This window comes from Trichosurus vulpecula, chromosome 1, assembly GCF_011100635.1.
Source record: "Trichosurus vulpecula isolate mTriVul1 chromosome 1, mTriVul1.pri, whole genome shotgun sequence".
Lineage (NCBI taxonomy): Eukaryota > Metazoa > Chordata > Mammalia > Diprotodontia > Phalangeridae > Trichosurus > Trichosurus vulpecula.
Window position 1 is genome coordinate 35,256 of NC_050573.1, and position 22,990 is coordinate 58,245.

A 22,990-nucleotide genomic window follows, 5' to 3' on the forward strand; every position below is an offset into this window, starting at 1 on the left:
AAAGACCTGTGAGGATACTTAAGTAGTGAGGTTACACCTCTGTTTAAGAAAATCATACTGAAATTCTCTTCCTCAAACCAAAGGGAAGATGTTTCTGATTTAGTTTCAGTAATTAATAGAATAACCTGATTACTAAGTTGTTTAGGATTTTGAAAGGAATATAAGTTTAGTTTGAATAGCTCAAATATGAAACATACCTTTTACTATCCCAGCCTTAGTCTATGAGATAGTAATTCACTACAAGCATGCAGATGACAAGCCTTAGTATTAGTTTACCCTCTTGATGGAGTAAATTTATTGTTTGACTACATGTTCATGACAAAATAGCAAGATCTCACATGCTTACATTGTGCTCCTATCTTTGACCATTTGTTCTGATTATAGAAATTTGGTAGAAAAGGATAGAGCAGGGATGTAATTATATCAAGGACATTATAAAACATCCTGTAAAGGCTATCACTAAATGAGATCTTTCCTGCCCATTTGAATAGGTTTCAGGGGGGCTTTCAGGGTCCTAGGGGGAGCGGCTAAGACCAGAGCCAATGGTAGGTGCCTGAGTTCTGGTCACTCAGATGATGTTCTAGGCAACAGGATGACGTCTGGCAACTATATAAAAGGAGAGAACACAGCTTGGAGATTGAGACATAGTGGAGGAAGGAGAAGTGGCAGCGGAAGTGGCAGCAGCAGGCGCTAGTAAAAGCAGGACTGACCCTCATGCAGACTGGAGAGTGCTGAGCAGGAGCTTGAGGCCAGTGGATGATCTTACTGGAGGGCCCTAGCATTGGGGGGGGGGGGGGGGGGGAGTGGAGCACCAGTATGGCTTGACTTGCTGTCATAATATTTTTCTGTAACTTCCTGGTCACTATTGTGAGATGGGCATATTGGTTTTGGAAGGTTCTTGCCAGGATATCAAATTGGGGACATTGGTCCATGGGTCTGCTACTTTGGAGCTTCAATAAATGCTTTAACTCCTCTGCCTTCTGCTTAGAGAATTCCTTATATCCTGCAATTCGGGACCATTCAGGCATATTCATGATTTTCTTTGAAATCATGAATTCTGCCTTAATGATATATCTGGCAACAAGGATGGGATTGCTAGGTATAGGATCTCTATTTAGAAGCAGAAGAACTTCAGAGGAAGAGATTAATATCCCAGGGTGGGAGGATCCATTTTATTCCTCCCTAGCAAAGGAATGGGCTAAAAGAGCTGGACTCTATGAAAACTGGGAACCAAGGCTACAGAGAGGAGATCCTAGGGATTTGGAAAGATGTTTACAAGAGGTTAGAATTCAGTCAGGGGCATCACTATCTAGGTGAAGCTGGCTAGTATTATCAGGCAACTGGCTAGTATACAAAAGATTGAGATTAAGTGAAAGAAATGGGGGCACTCCTATGCCCCAGCAAGATGGGGAATCTCAGACAGCAGGAGAAGAAATTGTTGCTCAAGAGTCTACTGACTCAAATGAGAATTTTTCTGTTAATGTGGCTCGGAGCAACAGGAGGCCAAATAGACCAAGAGTGCATTTCAATTCAGCCCAGGTCGAGCCTGACTGCCTGCTTTGTCCTTGCCATGGTGGCAGGGGAAGGGAATGGATGGAAAATGAGACAATGTTATGGGCTGAGGCACAAAACGCTACTAGAGTTCAGGATGTCCCTCACGTAGAGAATGAGAGATGGTCAAATACTCAGACAGATGTTCCTCCCATACAAAGGAGGAGGACAGAAACCCAAGGTGACAATTCAGTTATGAGGGAAATTCTGGAAGATTATTCACAGCAAGAGATCACAGATATTTTGAGTAGATTCACCCAAACAATGGGAGAATCGTTAATATCTTGGATGGTAAGACTCAGCGATCAAGGTGCTGGTGGAATATCAATAGATAGGGCAGATTGCATGAGATTCATAGGTATCAACCAGGATCCTGTAGTTCAGCAAGCATTTCAGGAATATCATCAGCAAGAAGATGGTGATAGCAGGAATAAACTGTTGGCATTAGCCGCTGCGCGATGTAGTAAGAAATACACTACTAATTCTATATGGCCCACTGAGAATAAACCTTGGTATTCACTTAGAGACTGTATCATAAAACTAAAGGAGGAGGTAATGAAGACTGCTATCATGACAGGAACTGCAAATACATATTACGATGATCCCTTGGGAGTCCCTCATAGGAATTTAATAGTCAGGACAGCTCCTCCTGCTAATAAACACCTAATTTTGACTCTCTTACTTGGGGAAATAGGGAGCCATCTTTCAGTGGCTATAGATAAGATTTCACAGTTAAGTTACTTAGGAGACTAGGGAAAGGATAGATCTCCCCAAGAGAGGACAGTGAATAGCCAGCAAATTTGGCACCAAAATAGAGTGACAAGAAAAGAAATGTTCACTGCTCTATTGAGATCAGGGGTAGACTTTGAAATGGTAGATGGCATTTCAACCAATGAACTGTACAGAATGTACTGAGATAAGGGACTTGATAACAGACAAAATAGGGAAATAAGAACTACTCCTGTAAACACTACAGACGCTGAAACCTCACACCCAAGTGAGTCACATGTTAGGGAATACTAGGAAACAGGCCAAGCCCTAGTCCAAGTTAAGGAAATACACAGGCTGGATTGCAGACCCCATATTAACTTGACCATATATTGGAAAAATAGGTCAAGTATGGTAACTAGTAATAGATACTGGGGCAGAGGCCACTCTTATTTATGGAAATCCGGACGAGTTCAGGCATGGAACTCCTATTACCATCACAGGATTAGGAGGGGCTAAAATATCAGCCAGACAAGTTAAATTGATGATGAAAATTGGACAATTGCCCAAGAAAGTATATACTGTGGTTATTGTGCCGTTTCCTGAATACATCATTGGAATAGACATATTGAAAAGTATGACCTTGAATTTACCTGAAGGGAAATAACAATTTGCTGTGAGGGAAATAGGTGTTAATGCAGTTTTAGTGGGGAAAATAAAGATGGATCCAATCACTTTGCCAGAACCTTCTGAAGTAATTACTTTGAGGCAATATCATGTGCCAGGTGGGCAAGATGAAATTGCCAGTACTATAAAAGAATATGTTGAAGCAGGAGTGTTAATCCCTACAACCACTCAATGGAACAACTCTGTCTGGCCAGTTCAAAAGTCAGATGGAATGTGGAGGATGATGGTAGATTATAGACAGCTGAACAAAGTGACTCCTTGCCTGTACGCTGCTGTTCCAGACACTGTTACTTTAATAGAGAGAATACAGAAACATGAAGGAACTTGGTATGCAGTTATTGATGTGGCCAATGCCTTCTTTACAATCCCAATAGACCCCAAGCAATGGGACCAGTTTGCTTTTACTTGGCAAGGCCGACAGTATACATTTACATGCCTGCCACAAGGATATCTTCATAGGCCAACTATTTGGCACAGGATTGTAGCTGAGCATTTAGATGAATTTAAGTTACCTGGTGTACAGTTTACCCACTACATAGATGACATGATACAGGAAGAAAATATAAAAGAAGTGGAGAAGAGCTTGACACTATTAATTGACCATATGAAAAGCAAAGGATGGAAAATAAACCCTGCAAAAGTTCAAGGGCCAGCTCAAACTGTAAAATTTTGGGGGATACAGTGGAACAAAGGACTGCGAGGAATTCTTCCACAAGCTTGACAAAAACCCAGGATTTTCTCACCCCTACTAATAAGAAAGAGGCCCTAAAGTTCATAGGGCTATTTGGTTATTGGAGACACCACATCCCACACTTGGGACAGATTTTGACATCCTTGTATAACATCACCAGGAAGAAATATGAATTTGTTTGGGGACTTGAACAAAGTAGAGCTTTTGAGGAAGCAAAGGCTGCTATACAATTAGCCCTGGATTTATGGCCTATGCAAAATGGGCCAGTGGAATTACAAATGACTGTGCAAGATGACTATGCAAATTGGAGTCTATGGCAAAAACAACAAAGCCGAAGTGCACCTTTAGTATTTTGGTCAAGGAAACTACCTTCCTCCGAAATGCAATATACACCTTTTGAGAAACAGCTGTTGGCTGCATATTGGGCTTTGGTAGAAACTGAGCAACTGACTCTGGGTCATGAAGTGGTGTTAAGGCCTGGAATTCCAATTATGACTTGGGTAATGAGTACCCCAGCTTCCCACAGAATTGGACATGTGCAAGAGGCAAGCATAATCAAATGGAAATGGTATATTCAGAATAGGTCCAGAGCAGGCAAAAGTGGAGTTTCTGCTTTACATGAATCTGTGGCGAACATTGACACTGAGAGGAATGAAAAAGCCCTTGAATCTAAGCAACAGATGGTGCCGTCCTTAGTGAAATGGAATAATGGATATGATGGACTAAATGTAGAACAGAAGAAACATGCTTGGTTTACTGACGGGATAGCAAAATATTTAGGACAGAAGAGACATTGGAAAGCACTAGCCTATAACCCCTGTACTAGGCGAACTCTGGAAAGTTCCGGGATACGTGGAAGTAGCCAATATGCTGAACTGATGGCAGTGCATCAAGCCATCAAGACAGAGAAAGGAGAACAGTGTCATATATTTCCTGAATCATGGGCAGTAGCTAATGGATTAACATATGGAAGAATCAGAATTGGGAGATTCATGGCAAACAAGTTTGGGGTAAAGAGTCATGGGAAGATATATGGGATGTGTCTCTGGTTATGAATTTGTCAGTTTTTCACGTTGATCCTCATGCAACCCTGTCCACACCAGAACATGAGTACAATGCACACGCGGATCAGCTAGCAAAGATTCCTACTGAACGTATTGTCCCTACTCTGACCCCAACTAATGACCCAGCCTTAGCAAAATGGGTCCACCAGACAGACAGCCATTTAGGGGTCCAGGCCAACCCATCGATGGGCACAGGATCGAGGTATTAGTATCTGTCATGTGTTGTTAAAACAAGTAACAGAGGAGTGTTGTATATGCCAATTAGAAAAAGAATGAACTGTTCCTAGGATAGTAAATGGGGAAGTAGCAAGGGGAAAAGTTCCAGCCCAGATTTGGACCACTACCCCAAGATAAATGATGTAAATATATGTGCATGTGTTGACACCTATTCAGGTGTACTAGTGGCTTGTCCTTATAAGGATGCAACTCAGAAAAACACCTGTAAAACCCTAGATATTGTAAGTTTATACTATGGATCCCCAATGCAAATTCAAAGTGACAATGGGTCACATTTCAAGGATAATGAAATGAAAATATATTGTGTATTGAATAATATAGAGTGGATATATCATATTCCATATTACCCACAAGCATCTGGGCTAATTGAAAGAATGAATGGATTGTTGAAAGAACAGCTAAGAAAATAAAGCTATAATAATTTGTATCGATATTGGAAGGATAATTTCTCTATTGCCTTATGTAATTTGAATAATAGGCCCTTAGCGGGGAGTACACCTCTAGCCATAATGATGACCCCACTTCTGCAGATTAGAAAACAGCAAATACATGAATTTTGGACTGTGAAGGAAGATGTCCCACCATCATGCCTAGGAACACCTGGTTCGGCAGGATATGATTTACATTGTAGAGAGAATTTTAGGTTGAATAGGAAAGAGATAAGAAAAACCTCTACTCAGGTATGTATGAGAATCCCCAGGAATCATTTTGGACGGATATTACCTAAACCAGGATTAGCAGCTCAAGGAGTACATGTATTGGCTGTAGTGATACATTCTAATTATCAAAGAAAAATTGTTGTGACACTCCAGAATTTGGGTAAAAAACCTGTACAATTTTGTAGAAATGATAGGATAGTCCAAGCGATTATTATTCCCGGTGAAAAAATACCCTTTGTGAAAACAGACCCTCCTTCCAAAATAACTCTCAGAGGAAAGGAAGGTTCTGGTTCTACTGATGGAATAAAATTGGGTGTTAAAGTATGGGTAAAAAGGAAGCTGGATGATGTTCCAAAGGCTGCAGAAGTCATAGTCCATGGGAAGAACAACACTGTAATAGTTGTCTATTCAGGGGAAGATAATTACCAAATCGTACCCCTGAACCATATATTTTACCATGAATAGGGCTATAATAATAGATTCATGGACTCCAGAAGTATGGCTGATGCTGATAAATGCCACAAGCCACTCAGAGGGAAGGTGATCTTGTGTGATTAACAGATGAAAGTTTGTATACCTGAGTTAGGCTATGAGATCGAATCTTTGCATAATTGGAGTCTCAGTGAAAACAGAGATGATTTTATTTGAAGGATAACAACCCATACTTATCTGCCCTTTTTGTTCTTTGTTTCAGTTAACTTTGTTGCTAGTTCTATCTCCTTTAGGCTTAAGTACCTGTTTCAACAATGGCTAGCAGCTTCTGTCGGGGTATAAGATCCACCCACAGTCAGCACCCAGAAAGCTGCCAACAGCACAGGTTCTTTTGATCTGCTTAACTAAGGAAAGCAAGGTGAAGGGGTTGACAAGTTTACTTTAATTCAGCATACAGAAAGCATTCACTTAGTTCAGGGGAAAAAGCCAGCACCCTGAACTTCAGAAGAAAATACAAACAAATTACAAACATCAATAGACCCAATACAGATTCATAGTTACCAACATCTAGGTTCAGCCTGGGGGCTCAGAACAAGGGCTGACCCAGAGTCACACGTGCCACAACTGCTGCAGGAATGAGCCCCAAAGAACAGCCAGCCAACCCCTGGTTTTTATATCTTTTTCAGCATCAGGGGTGAGTCACACATGTGACTCACCCATGTGACCTAGAATCGTCACAAAGAGGTGGACTTAAACCCACGTGGTCTAAAAGTCTCTGCTCTCCCAAACACGTGAACTAGGCCTTCCCTGGAGTTAGCCCCACCTTGGGCCCCACCTTAGTTGCCAATCCACACCCACTAAGGTTTTACACCTAATAGGGGTCTGGGCCTGGGGCTTAGCACCTAGTAAGGCTCAATGAATTACTCAAAGGGAACAAAAGCCAAACTCTTCAAGGGCACTTGCTGAACTAAGTGCTAACATGCTTGGTTTACCCTAAGTACCCTATACTTTCAGATGACTCATGGCCTAAGCACCTTGCATTCCTGGAACTCATACCAGCTTGCTAAAGAACTGACCTCTCTAATGGGACTCTTGACCTCTTGGGGCAGGGACAGCTCTAGGTTCCAATTTCAGCTAGAAGAAGCTATGAGAATGAGACCTTCACCCCTTACCCCAAGATTTTGAGCCCCATTCATTCGGGGTGGGGGGAATGATGATATTGTTCTGTGTACTTAGTTTGTATTATCCTTGTATTATTTTATTGTTATGGTATTATTGACATCAGTTTCCCATTGACCTATGGAATGGATACAAAGATCTAGGGACCGACAAGTGAGCCATGTGGCCACTCTGATGATGAGAAGTTATGTTAAGTATTTTGCAAATGTGATGTGTTCATTCCAAGGGGATTCTATTGTACTTGAAAAAAAAAAGGAGAGAAAAAGAGTTTGTACCTATTTAGACACAAGTTGCCTATGTAATGGACATGAAAGATCTTGGTGCCAAATGTAAAGGCAGTCAGTAAATGAGAAGATCTTTCCTGAACATTCGAACAGGCTTGGGGGGGGGGGGAGGCAGAGCCCTCGGGGTCCTAGGGGGAGGAGCTAAGACCAGAGCCAATGGTAAGCACCTGAGTTCCAGTCCACAGGATGGTGTCTGGCAACTATATAAAAGGAGAAAACACAGCTTGAAGACTGAGACATAGTGGAGGCAGGAGAAGGAGAAGCAGAAGCAGCAGGCGCTACTAAAAGCAGGATGGATCCTCTGTGCAGACTGGAGAGTGCTGAGCAGGGGCTTGAGACAGTGGGTGATCTTCTTACTGGAGGGCCCTAGCATTGAAAGCAAGGTGAAGGGGTTGACAAGCTTACTTTAATTCAGCATACAAATATCATTCACTTAGTTCAGAGGAAACAGCCAGCACCCTGAACTTCAGAACAAAATACAAACAAATTACAAACATCAACAGACAGACCTTGTCTGATTCAAATCTCAATACATCATTACCAGAGTTTAACAAAGTCTCAGCATCCAGGTTTACAAGCTGGAGGGCTCCTTGGCTACAGCTGCCAGGAGTCTCCTCATCAACACCATCCCGGGAGCCCTGCACAAATGGCTCTGTCCTCCCTTCTTATAGGGCTTCAGACATCATCAAACGTCATCTGAATGACCAGAGCTCAGCCTCTGGTGATTGGTTCTTGAGTTGGCCCCTCCCCTTAGCACCCTGGGAGGTTCACATCCACATAGATTAGGTTAACACCTAATAGGGCATGGCTCTGGAGTTAGCACCTCCCCTTAGCCAGCCCCACCTTGGGCCCCACCCCAGTCACCAATGCACACCTACATAGGTTCCACACCTAATAGGGGTTTGGGCCTGGGGCTTAGCCCCTAGTAAGGCTAATGAAATACACTGAATTACTCAAAGCAAACAAAAGCCAAACTCTTCAAGGGCACTCAGTGCTAAGGAGCCCATTTTGCTTACCAACATAGGGGAGCACCAGTATGGCTTGGCTTGCTGCCATAATATTTTTCTGTAACTTCCTGGTCACTATTGTGAGATGGGCATATTGGTTTTGGAAGGTTCTTGCCAGGATATCAAATTGGGGATACTGGTTCATGGGTCTGCTACTTTGGAGCTTCAATAAATGCTTTAACTCCTCTGCCTTCTGCTTAGAGAACTCCTTATATCCTGCAATTCTGGACCATTCAGGCATATTCATGATTTTCTTTGAAATCATGAATTCTGCCTTAATGATATACATCCTTACCTCTGTTTGAATTTAGGTAATTCACAGTTTTTCAATCATGCAGTATCAATTGCTCCTCATAGCCAGGTGGGTTTTCAAAGGAACACAATGGGGAAACTGAGCCAGGAGGATCCCATCTTAGAAAGAGGCTAAAACTGGTCTCTCAGCTTTTCCAGATGCAGACCTCCACCTGCATCACACTCTCTCTGAGTATCTTGTGACATTTCTCTCAGATGGTAGATTATTGACTATTGATTTATTGATGAATTATTATGATAAATTAGACAACTCACAATCAGTTATGGCCCTATGAGCTTTTACATCAAAACACAAGTTTCACTAATCACAGCTTAGGTGAAAATTTACCAGGACTTACACCTCAAATTTAAAATTTGTTCTGGTGTACAAGCCAATCATTAGATCTCATTTCTATACACTTGCAAATTCTCGACAAGCCAAGTTCATTGGATCTCCATAACCCAAACGAGCTCTTTTGAGAGTTTGTAAAATCAGGGACATTGACAAGAAACCCTAAGAAGGGGTTTCCTTTCCACCCCATCTACCCTTAGAGCTCCTGTGGGCTGTGCCTTTTGAATAGCCCTGAGGACTGCTCTGAATTGGCAGAACCAATCTGGATAAGGCTTCATCCCTTCCGTTCCACATGCATATACACAGTAACCAATTACCAGTTTTAGGTTTTAGCATTAAAAATAACCCAAATATCTTAGTTAACAATTTTACAATTTTCATAACTGAGAGCCAAATTGTTTTAGCTGCAACTTCCTCTTAACTAGGCTAAAGTGAAAATACCCAGTTTTCTAAATGGCAGTTAAAAAACATTATAAGACAGGGTTAGCTGGGAAAGAATTTTTCCACTGTGATTTTGCTTTCTCTCATCTCATACTCTAATAACATCCCAGTTACGTAAAGCTGCTTAACATAATTGAAACAAAAGTTTACCAATTTGAAACAAACCTATTACTAATAGGATGACTTCAATTTTGTTGAATGCATTTCCAAATTACACAAAGAATCATCATGTCACCATTAATATGTTAATACTACTACTTTAAAAGAGTAGGCTTACCAAACGCAGAAGCTTGCTGGCTTTTTAACTCACACTGCCTTGACCCATCCCACTTTCCTCTTTCCACACAGCTGCTAGGGGAGGGGAGGCACTGAGAAGGATTTGGTGGTCCTGGATGATGCTTCCAGGCTTCTTGGGTGGTGCCCAGGGTCCAGGGCTATTGTCAGTGAGGCCCCTGCTGTGGCTGCTGCCCTTCCTCCTCTCTCCCTTCCTCAAGTGGGAGAGGGTGAATTCTTTCACCTCCTCTGTTCACCAGGACGCTTACCTCAATTACTCATTCTGCCACAATTAATCAAGTCCTTTGTACTTTGAACTGGGGTGCCTCTTCTCTAGAGTCTTATTTTCCTGCTAATAAAACTTTTCTGCTTTCAACTCATCTTGGAATCTTCTGCATTTGGAAGGGAGGACTTTGCCCAGTTAACATTAATGGTGTATAAAATGGGATTCATCATGATGAGAAGCTTCGTCATGACCCTTGGAAGGATGATCCAGGTGCTTTGGTACCAGCTTAAAACTTCTGATGTCCAGCCTTTCATCTCCCCCTTCAGAGTCTGGTAAATGCCTCCCTGCTTGAATGCCAACCTTCTGTCTCTTTTCAGTTAAGTTCATTCATTAGGAGGAAAAGAGTTGCCAGAGCAGGTAAAGCCCTAGCAAGAGTAACCTTGATCAATGACTAAAGGCCAAAGGGCTCAGGGGTTTGTGGCTACAGGACAGAGACCCTATGAGTGGGGCCCTGATGAAGACCCTCTGGTGGGGACTAGTGAAAACCTGTGGGTCAGGACTGATGATGACCAGAGTTCACAGTCTAGTCACGTTTAGGAACTGATTAAAGCCTCAGCTCTTAATTTACTTAGTCCACATTACTTGGTGAAAAGATAAATTCCAGAATAAGGTAAAATCTTGGCCAAGTTCCCAAGGGAAACCAGACTTCCCAAGCTATCCCCTCAAGGGGACAACACCTAGCCATATGTCTCTGTTATATGCCCCAAACCTTCAGGTATTTAACTAATTGGCAGAAATTGACCCAAGATGACCCCTCTAACTGTTGGACAATGTGGCGTTCTTTTGAATAGAATAAAATAAATTACCTTAAGAAATGCAATGCTTTAATAAATGGCTACTCAAAACCACCAAAGAGAAGCTTTTTGTAACTTGGAATCTTTTAAGGAAACCATAATGGAATTTAAAAGAATGGGGAAATGGCAAAAGAGAAAATTTGGGTCCTCCACAATGATAGAATTGTATAGCTCAATTAAAACAGGAAATCAGAGATTTGGGTGTATGTTAGATCAAATTGCCCAGCCCTGAGAAAATCTATCTACCCCTTCCGAAAGAAAACCCACTCTCTCAGAATGAGATATGGAAAGGAGAGAGGGAAGGAGGGAACTCTGAGGCTTTGGTCTCTATGCCCCAACTTCCTTTTAAGATAAATAACAAAGGCCAGGATGGACAAGGACACCAAAATGACTTACTCTTTTATACCCTGGCCCAAAGAGGAACTCTGGGCTGTGGCCAAGGAGGTCCCAAAAGGCCTTGAAGCCCCAGGCAGTTTGACAGGAGAATTCCAACTTACTTGGTCTACTTAATCAGCTCAAGCTCCCTGACATTTATCAATTGATACAGGTCCTGGTGAGTCTGGGGGATGAACAGTGGTACAGAATTGCTGATGGTAAACATGCCTTGGAAGCTATTTGTTAGGTTCTACCTTATAAGGACCATGTTGATTAGACATAAAAACTTGGCCAAAGCCTTATTGAAGTCAATCCTAAAACATTCCCATGTGTGATTGGGCCTGTTAAGTGGGTTATAAAGTAGGATCACTTACACAATGGAATAAAATATAAAAGGCAGATTGGAATAATACAATTAAATATACAATACCAAATCAGTATCCACTTTTTTCAGTTCATTACAGGCTCAATGAGTCTTTGAACAAAATTCAGATAGAAAAGGCCATGACTTAAGTAGTTGTAGGACAAAACCCATTAGTTGTAAATAGGATCCATAAGAAAATGAGAGAGGATTGGTCTTAATTTTCTCAGGCAAAATGATTTCATTGTTGACAAAGCAGACATTCTGACCTAGGTGATATACTTCAAGGTGGTGAAGTTGGCTCCCAACATTGACTATACACAAAGCTCCCTTGTATCTTACACTGCCTAGAAGGTGATGGAGGGTCACTCAACCAGGTGAGAAACTACAAGCTTCCAGGCCTCTAGGAAGCATTGGATGATTAATGCTGAACATGTTCCTCAACCTCATAGACTTAGCCAGAGGCAGGGGTGGGATCTGGAAGTGAAGGAAAGAGCCTCAGAGGCTGGATTGGGTTTAGCAGTCTTCTGAACTTCTAAAGAGCTGAGAAAATTGGGAAGGGGGGCATGATAGAGAAGGGACTTTTAGATAGGTATGTAGATTAAGAGGGTTGGAAGGAGAAAATAAGGGAGGGACTTTTAGAGGGGTGGGTATTATAAGGGAAAAAAAGGCAAGGGGAGAAGATAATGTTACAGGGACAGTGTAAAAAGCTAGACTGGTTAGGAAAATTGTGAAGAAAAATAAGATGGAGGGAAATTCACAAATAGTAATGAAAACTGAATGGGAATGGGATGAACTTACCCATAAAACAGAAATGGATTGTTTTATAGATTAAAAATTAGGATCCATCAATATGTTGTTTACAAGAAACACATTTAAGAATGAGAGATACACACAGAGCTAAAATGGAAGGTTGGAGTAGAATTCATTGTGGTTCAGCTCATGTAAAAAGGCAGGGATAGCAATTATGATCTCAGATAAAGTTGTGACTAAAATAACTTTAATTAAAAGAGATAAACAGGGTAACTGCATTTTGATAAAAGGTACCATGGATAATGATGCAATATCAATACTGAGCCTTTTTATATAATAAGCAAAATTAGCTGTAATAATCGTAATAATTTCTTAAGCAGGTAAAATTTCTAAGTCCTCGAGTGCAAAGAAACATTTGTGTTTAAGTAGGAATTAGTTTCCTAAGAATTAATAGAGAAAAATGTGGTCTTGAAATTGGAAGAAACTGCCCATAAAAAATATCTGGCAGCAATTTAACAGAACAGTCCCAGATGATTTAGGCTGAGTCCAAGACCTAATGAGGACAAAACTTTGTCTGTGGGGAATTTTTGATGATACCAGGAGAAAAATTACACCATGCATAATCCTAATTAAGTTGTTTTTACAAATGTTGTAAACTCTCATGCAGTACAAATTTTTCTCTACAGGGACTTCAGATTCACAGCGAGAGTGGCACAGAATACCTAAGCACAGAAGAGAGCCGTCATGCAAGCTATCTAACTCCTTGATATGATAATGAATATAATTCAAAATGATTACACTGTGGTTACATCTAGGGCTGTCCACCACTACTAGGTTGTGGGTATGGAAAGCATGGCCGCCTGTATCGTCTACTAGAAAGCTGCCAACACCTTCTATTTCAGTTCTGTTTTTGTGGGTTTTTTTTTCATTTTTCTTAATCAACTCTGCTGTTGCTGTTGATTCTTAGCAAAAATGGTAAAAACAAAACTGTAATCATTAACTGAGCAATCTGGAGGTCAACATGTTTAAATCTTTCAATCTCGTGGGCTGAAGAAAACACTGCGAGACATTTAGAACTTTGATTTACAAAGAGGTTGGTCACAAATTTTCCAGGCTTGAAAACTTCCCTTACTTTCCTGATCAGGTGATAACAAGAAGTCCGACCTATGTTAATTTCAAAGCTAACATAACAAAATTCTGGTTCTAGAGTGATGTGAAAAGTCCAATAAGTTCCATATGATTTCATTCCATTCATTGAATACCCACAAGGATTGAACATTGTAGCATCAGTGACAGAACCTGGTATCAAGTCACAAATTCCACTCACACAAGTGACATCATTTGCAGTAACACCCTTTTTCATGTAGAACCACTCCATAACTCACTCATCAGAATTTCCAGTGTCTAATCTGGCTGATTAACAAGCTGACTCTCTGGAAAATCCAGAGTGTACAAGTAACAGCAATTAGAATTCATAGGCCCCATACAACATACTGCTCCATTTGGGAAATTTTTGTTAAGGAATTCTACTTCTTCCTGGAAATTCCTGGGTGGGTACTCCTGGTGGGAAGGCTTCATGAAATTCTCATGAGAATAAAAGAAGCTTTGAATTGAGTCAAATCCACTGTACTCCCTAGCAAGCTCCAACATGGGGACCAGTGTTTGCAGTAAGAGGGTAGTACAACATGTCTTCAAAATGAAACTTTTTTTAGAGACAAACATGCTACTCTCAATGAGTACATAAGCTTCCTGCTTGTCGGTTTTTGTCACACTTATGATTAAACAATGCACATTCTCCTAAAGTTTGTCCCAGTCAAACCTTGGGATGGTGCAGAGATCCCCAGATCCTTTGCCCTCATCTGGCTGCTGTTGGGAGAACCAAACCTCCAGCACCTTCTTGGTCCCTTCAAAGAAGTGTGCAGCTTCCATCACTGTGAGAAAAGTGAACAACCAACGACCACAGAAAATCAACTAAATTAAATCTCTTCCCCCAATGCCACTGCCTCAGGCCTGGCGGGTTGTTCCTCTTATTTCTTTAATATGTATGTGTGTGTTTGTGTTTGTGTGTATGTGTGTGTGTGTGTGTGTGTGTGTGTGTATTTTGTGTGCATGTCAAGCTTTGTTGTTTTCTTTTTGCTTCTATTAAAATTTTATACTAACTTTTTTTAAAAAAAGATTAATAAAATTTTTACCGGCTTTTTTTTTTCTCGCATGTGAATGTTGAACATGAGTCCGTGTTGGAAACAGAGGTGGATGCTGTTCAGTCTTTTTTACTCTGCTGGTTCCTGTTATGGAGAAGAGCATACAGTAAGCGCTAGCCAATTTCACCAGCCACACCGTGTAATTCAGTACTAAACCTTTATGCACCAAATAAATACTATAAAATCTAAATTAAAAAAAAAAACAAATGAATTACAGGTGAAGTTGGATAGTAGTACTATGACAGTAGGGGATATTAATTTTCTTCTCTCAAAAATAGATAAATCTAACCAAAAAATAATTAAGAAAAAAGTTAAGGAGGTGGATGGAATTTTAAATAAGCTAGATATAATAGATATTTAGAGAGAATTGAACAAATATAGAAAGGAATATACCTTTTTTTCTCAGTGGTTCATGGGCTTTCTGAGGGGGGCATGAGGTGGGCAATTCAGGAGGTTGCATGTAGCCAATGGAGAGTGTGGGGGTTGGAATTAGAATTGGGAACAACATAAAAAAGCTGGCATTTGTCTGAGCAAGCATACTCTCCATTCTGGAGGTTTCCTATTTATTAGGAATGTAGAATAATGGGCTAAAATAAAATGGGTGCCTTCCTGGCTTCACAACGAGCATCTCTTTTTTTCTAGACTTAGCACATTTCTCACAATCCCCATCAATCAGATAATGTGAGGAAAACTTCATTGTAACAACCTTTTATAACTACATACTAGTAATAACCTTTTGTTGTGATCACCTTTATTGGAGTGATTGGACTTCACCCAAATTTTATTTTGGAACTCATGAAAAGCTTATTGGAATGTTTGGAATTACTTGATAATATGCATCTCAAGCAATCCCCTAGGCCTTATCTGGAAACTGCCTACATGCTGCAATCATGTACTAGGGCCCTTGTTTGAACTCTATAGAACGTACAACTTACTGAGGCTTGGAGTAACAGGCCATCTTTTCCAGTTCTGCCCTCTGCAAATCAACTTAGTAAACTTCTTTCTAAATTAGCTTTGGGTTGGTTCTCAACTCACAGTAATGACTAGACATCATGATATATTAATGTCATGGAATATTATTGAACCGTAAGAAATTAAAAATGTGATGAATTAATAGGAAAATGAGATTTTTATGAGCTAATACAGAATGAAAAGATTAAAACTAATAGAACAATTTAAATGCTGACTAAGATAATATGAAGGAAAACAACTTTGAAAGAACATAACCCTCTTATCACCCTAATAAGCAATGTTGATGTCAGAAAGCTGATGAGGAAGCCTTTCACCCACCACTTAGCAGAAAGATGATGAAGTAGAGATGCAGAATTAGGTGCATGTATTGGACATTGTGGTCAGTGTGTTGAATTGCTTTTCTTGATTACCCTTGCTATATTGAAGAGCTTATGTTTGAGAGAAGAATGAATAAATGGGGAGTGATAAAAATACAAAAAAGAAAAGTTCATCAATACAATATAAAATAATAATAACAACTTTCCAGGGTAGATTATATTATTATGCCTATTTTACACTTGAGAAACTGAGGCAAACAGAGGTTAAGTGACTTGTCCAGGGGCACACAGCTACTAACTGCCTAAGGGTATATTTAAACTCAGGCTTTCCTGACTCCAGGCCCAGGGCTCTCTCCACAGCACCATCAGCTGCCTCTGATTTCTAAACAATGAAAACTATGCAATGAGCCCATCCTTCTATGAAGAAGGTGCACAAAATTAAATTCTCTGACTCCAAACTGGTTCCATGATTTTCTCCCCCATGTCTTCCCAGAACTCCCCAAAATTAAACAAGCCTGGGGTCCTTGCTTGCATGCTCCTGTGAATGCCAGGAATAACACACTGGCTGAGCAATAGAATTTGGACTAACTAGCTTGAGTTTGCCAGCAAGAGACTCTCCCCCAAGGAGGCAAACACCCCTGAATAAACAGTATAAAAGGTTTATATAGGTTTCAGGGAGTGAGGAGCCAGGTAGGGGGACTGGGCAAAGGCAGATTCATCAAGGTCCCTGTTACTTGGTCTTGAGGTTGATCTGACACAATTACCCTTTTACCCCGTTTTGGGTCTAGGAGTTTCTGCCAGAATAGAGCATAACAGGTTGTGGGGCGGGGGGAAGAGTTTGGCTGTTTCTCAGAACAGGTTGTACAACACATTCTACTTTGGCTTACTTGCATCATAAGCACTAATGGGTTAGTACAGACTCCTATATGTGACCAGAATGGAGTGACCCTCAAAATGTATCTCTGTATCCACAGATGTTTCCCCAAACAGAAATAAAAGACAAGTTTCTCCCAATGCTCATCGCTACCTGACTCCCCATGCCCAGGGATTCCGGTTCCCAGAGAAGATGTGATCTCTTATTTTGAGCAAAGGGAAGCACCATGGCTGCTGGAGCAAGAAGGCCTGAGGATCCTCTGTCCAGGTGAGTGAGGTGTAAGCAGATATATGAGAGCTGGGATTGTGAGAGGTTGCTATGTGTTGTGGTGAAGGAAGTACAAGATCTGCGGGCAGGAAGGCCTCCCTGGGAATTCTTTTTCAGATTTTTTATTAGCAGTATTTTCCTGGGACAGTCACTAAACCATGGAGGTTCAGTTTTCCCAGGGGGTGAGACTCCATGGCCTTTGAGCTCCCTTCTACAGGTAAATTTATTATCTTCTAAGAAGTTTCTATTTGGAATTTGGGGAACGAAATCTGCTGAAAGTGCCAAAAGGGGTTAGGCTCTCCAACATGAGCCCTTTCTTGGACCTTCTTCAAAACCATAAACATTTATTAAGATCTTGCTGCATGCCAGGCCCTTTTCTAAGCCCTGGGGTCACAAAGAGCTGCAAGGGACATCCTCAGCGTTATGGGATTTCACAGCTGGTGAACAGTCCAACAACTGTGTAGAAAGGCAATATGAACAGGTTAAATTGGAGCTGGGCAAGAGAAGACAGGCCTTAAAGTGAAGGAGGAATAGGACAAGCTTATTTTGGAAGGTGGGCTCTAGCTGGAACTTCAGGGAAGCCAGGAGGAGCATTCTAGGCAAAAGGGATAGTGAGAAAAACCCAGGGAGTGGGGAGGTGGAGGGTCCTGTTCACAGAACAGAAAGGAGACCCATACCACTGGATTATAGCATATATGGGGAGAAATAGGGTGAGAAAAGACAGGAAGAGTAGGAGTCGGCAAGTGATGAAGTGCTTTAGCAAACCTAGAGAGGATTTTATATTGGGTCCTTTTATTGGAGAGTCATTGTGATGGGGTGCCTGTGCTTAGATCCTAATTCTAATATTTCTCCTTAGCCTCTGCTTGGGTGCCTGTGCCTGGACCCCAATGCTAAAATCACATCTCTCCCTAGCTTCACAGCATTGGCCCTAGCAGTTTCTCTTCAGTTGAAGGGCAGCATGCCTTAGCAAAACACTTATCTCTCCTTCTGATACCGCAGCCAGCAGCACATAAAAATTTATTGGTCCGACTCCTTGTGTATTGCTAATTGGCTGTGCACTGGGACATTACAATATTTACTACTTACTGACTTTCCTGATATGTATCCTAGACATAGTCAAATGTATTCTCCCTTATATTCATCTTGTCTAACAAGACATTTGATGGAAGCAACCTGGATATCTTCAGCCAGCCCTGACCCATGGCTGACTTAGTGATGTTTCATGGTCAAAACCACACCCCCAGGTGGGCCCCACCTTGGGCTACTTCCCAATGAACTCTGGATAAGATACCTGTGCAGTAGATACAAAAAGTGCATGTTCCTTTAAGAACTGACCACCCCTTAACCACTCCCTAATCCCACCCCAAAACACCTAATTGACATGTTTCTCCCCTAAATCTCTTATAAAAACTTTCCTGCACCCATGTAAGGGAGCAGGTTTCCTAAGAACTCTTGCCCACTGGAAAGCATAATAAATCTTTGCCACCCTGACTTAAAGAATATTTGAGATCATGAATTCATTCCAGAAAGCCCTGACCCTCTCCAGTACTCAGGAGACCTTAAGCAGTTAGAGTCTGTAAAGGTGTTCCACCCTCAGGATCCCTTCCTAAGTTGTTAGATTCCATAAGGATGGGTAAAACCAATTTGATTCCTGAATCACTGGACTTTTTCCCCTTCAACAATTGTAGATTGTTGATTGGGTGGTGACATGGTCAGGTAAGAGCTTTGGGAAGATGAACTTGACAACTGGGCAGCAGATTAACTGGACTGGGGTGCGAAGCCAGAACAACCAGCAGGCTCTGAAATTCCTCAGGAGTGAGGTGATTGGGGCCTGAACCAAGACAGTGAGAGTGTTAGGAGAGAAGGTGGTGTATGGGAGAGGTGTCACACAATTGGAATCCCAGGACTTTGCTCCAGAGTAAATACGGGGTCAGGAGTGTGAATGCGTGAGAGTCAGTGAGGAATGCATGACACTGCATCTCTGAGCCTGGACTGTTGAGGATGCCTTGGATAACATTAGGAATGGAGGCATATGGGAGGTTTGGGGGAAAGAGAATGGGTTTCATTTTGCATATGGTAAAAGGAGAAGCAGGAAAGAGTAGTGTCAGTAAAGCTTCAAGAGAAGAGTGTCAAGAAAAAAGAGTGACTGACAGTGCCAAAGCCTGCAGAGATGTGAAGGAGAATGATCATCAAGAAATGGCCACTGAATTTAGCAACTTCAGGATTGTTGGTAATTTTAGGGAACTAAGTTTCAGTAAAACAATAAAGGTGGGAGCCAAATTGCAGAGAGTTTCAAAGAAAGCAAAGGAAAGGAGGTGGGGACACCAGTTATAAAAGGCTCTCTCTAGCTATTTGGCCTTGAAATGCAGGAAAAAGAGGAATTGTGACAACAGGAAAGGAGTCCTTAGTGTGGAAGAGAGTGAAAATTAGTGAAAAAATGCAGATTCCAAGGTAAGAATGTACCAAGGTAGATGAGGGATGGAATGGAATTATTTGCATACAGAAAGTGATTTGATTTAGCAAACAAAAAGATGACCATTACATCTGACATTGAGGTCAAAAAGGAAAAGAAGGCATCAGGTTTATATGAGATAAGGACAATGAGATGGCTCTTGATAAAGGTCCAGGTTTTCAATGAAATTGGAGGCCAGGTTCTTAAGGGAGAAGGTGTAGATGGGTGGGGTGGGGGGAAGAGAACAAGCCACAAGGGAGGGTTGGGGTTGAATGAAAGCATTTGGAAAAGCTGCTGTGGTGAGTGGCATGGAGAGTTAGTTAGGGAGATGTCAAAGAATTGCCTTGCCATAATGAAGGTCCAGCTGAGACTGTGCAGCCTAAATTTGTAGTACAATATATGCAATGGAGATGAGCTACATGCATTTCCAATAAGATGGGGAATGAAACAAGGATGCCCATTATCACCCCTATTATTCAGTTTGGTACTAGAAATCTTACCTTTAGCAATAAGGGACAAAAAAGATATTGAAGGAATTAAAATAGGCAGAGAAGAAACTAAATTATCACTCTTTGCAGATGATATGATGATATACTTAGAGAATACTAGAGAATCAGGTATAAAACTATTTGAAATAATAAATAACTTTAGCAAAGTTGCAAAATATAAAATAAACCCACATAAATCTTTGGTATTCCTATATATTACTAACAAAGTCCAACAGCAAGAGATAGAAAGAGAAATTCCATTTAAAGTTACTGTACATACTATAAAATATTTGAGAGTTTACCTGCCAAGACAAACCCAGGAACTATATGAACACAGTTACAAAACACTTTTCACACAAATAAAGTCAGATCTAAATAATTGTAACAACATCAGTTCCTCATGGTTAGTCTGAGCTAATATAATAATAATGACAATTTTACCTAAATTAATTTACTTATTTAGTGCCATAGCAATCAAATTACCAAAAATATTATTTTATAGAGCTAGAAAAAATAATAACAAAATACATCTGGAAGAACAAAAGGTCCAGAATTTCAAGGGAATTAATGATAAGAAATGCTAGGGAAGGTGGTCTAGCCAGACCAGATCTTAAACTTCATTATAAAGCAGCAATCATCAAAACTACTTGGTACTGACTAAGAAATAGAGTGGTGGATCAGTGGAATAGGTTAGGTATGCAAGACACAGTAGTCAATGACTATAGTAATATACTGTTTGATAAACCCAAAGAACCCAGCTTCTGGGAGAAGAACTCACTATTTCACAAAAACTGGGAAAGCTGGAAAATAGTATGGCAGAAACTGAGCATAGACCAATATCTTACACCATATACCAAAATAAAGTCAAAATGGGTTCATGACTTAGATATAAAGGCTCGTGGTATAAGCAATCTGGGAGAGCAAGGACTAGTTTACCTGTCAGATTTATGGAAAAGGGAAGAATTTATGACTAAACAAGAGATAGAGACCATTACAGAATGCAAAATTGATCATTTTGATTACATTAAATTGAAAAGTTTTTGTACAAACAAAGCCAATGCAACCAAGATTAGGAGGGAAGCAGAAAATTGGGGAAGAATTTTTACAACTAGTGTCTCTGACAAAGGCCTCATCTCTAAAATATACAGGAGACTCATTCAAATTTCTAAGAATACAAGTCATTCCCCAACTGATAAATGGTCAAAGGATAAGAACAGGCAGTTTTCAGAGGAAGAAATTAAAGATATGTACATTCATATGAAAAAATGCTCCATATCACTCTTGATCAGAGAAATGCAAATTAAAACAACTTTTAGTATGTCAGATTGGCTAAAATGACAAAACAGGAAAATGATAAATGCTAGAGAAGATGTGGGAAAATTGGAACACTAATGCATTGTTTGTGGAGTTGTGAACTAATCCAACCATTCTGGAGAGTACTTTGGAACCATGCCCACAGGGATCTAAAAAAGTACATACCCTTTCACCCAGCAATACCATTTCTAGGGCTATATCCCAAAGAGATCATTCAAGTGGGAAAAGGACCTATATGTACAAAAATGTTTATAGCAGTGCTTTTTGTGGTGGCAAGAAATTGGAAATCATGGGCATGCCCATCAACTGGGAAAGGCTAAACAAGTTGTGGTTTATGAATGTAATGGAATACTATGGTGCTATAAGAAATGAGTAGCAGACAAACATCATAATAACCTGGAAAGACTTACATGAACTGATGCTGAGTGAGGGGAGCAGAACCAAGACAACATTATTCACAATTACAGACACATTGTATCTATGATGACTAACTTTGATAGACTGGGCTAGTCTACTCAGCAATTCAAGGTTCTAAGAGAACCCCAAAAGGCTCATGATGGAAAAAGTGGAAAAAGCCATCCACATCCAGAGAAAGTATAATGGAGTCTGAATACAGATTGAAGCAACCTATTTGCCACCCCACCCCCCACCTCTCTCTCTCTCTCTCTCTCCCCCCCCCCCCCCTCTCTCTCTCTCTCTCTCTCTCGGTTTTGTTTTGTTTTGTTTCTTCTTTCTCATGATTCATTCCATTGGTTATAATCCTTCTTTACAATTTGACTACTGTGAAAATATGTTTAATATGAAGATATATGTAGAACCTATATTGGATTACATGCCATCTCGGGGGCAGGAGAGGAAGGGGGAGAAAATTTGGAACTTAAAAACTTATGGAACTGTTATAAATTAAAAATAAATAAATTTAAAAGAAAAAGAAAGAAATGAGGTAGAGCCATGATGGTCCAGTAAGGGCAGAAACTCACCTGAACTTCCACAAATCCTCCTCAAAACAAGTTTAAATGATGCTTTGAATCCAATTCTGGAGAGGAAGAATGAACAAAAAGTCAGGATGAAACAATTTTCCAACCCAAGATATATCAGGAGGCCACAGGAAAAGTGACCATGGTTGGGCCTGGAAAACAGTGTGGTAAAGGCCACTTCTCACCAAGGAAACAGCAGCAGCACCTTGGAGAGCTCTCAGCTGACCAACAGTGAAGAAGTCAGACAACTGGGCTCTACTCAGCAATTCAAGGTTCTAAGAGAACTCCAAAAGTCTCATGATAGAGCAAGCCATCCACATCCAGAGAAAGTATAATGGAGTCAAATTGCAGATTGAAGCAACCTATTTGTGCTCTCTCTCTCTCTCTCTCTCTCTCTCTCTCTCTCTCTCTCTCTCTCTCTCTCTCTCTCCCTCCCTCTCTCTCTCCCTCTCTCCCTCTCTCTCTCTTTCTCTCCCCCCCCCTCTCGGTTTTGTTTTGTTTCTTCTTTCTCATGATTCATTCTATTGGTTATAATCCTTCTTTACAACTTAAATTATTGCTCCTGGATCTATTTTCCAGGTCAATGGTTTTTCCAATGAGATATTTCACATTGTTTTCCATTTTTTCATTCCTTTTGTTTCTGTTTTATAATATCTTGATTTCTCATATAGTCACCAGCTTCCACTTGCTCCAGTCTAATTTT

At 40.7% G+C, this 22,990-nt stretch overlaps 1 pseudogene; it reads right to left on the minus strand.

Moving 5' to 3' along the window:
• Window positions 1-12,728: 12,728 nt before the first annotated feature.
• Window positions 12,729-22,332, minus strand: LOC118853660 (annotated as a pseudogene).
• Window positions 22,333-22,990: the final 658 nt, after the last annotated feature.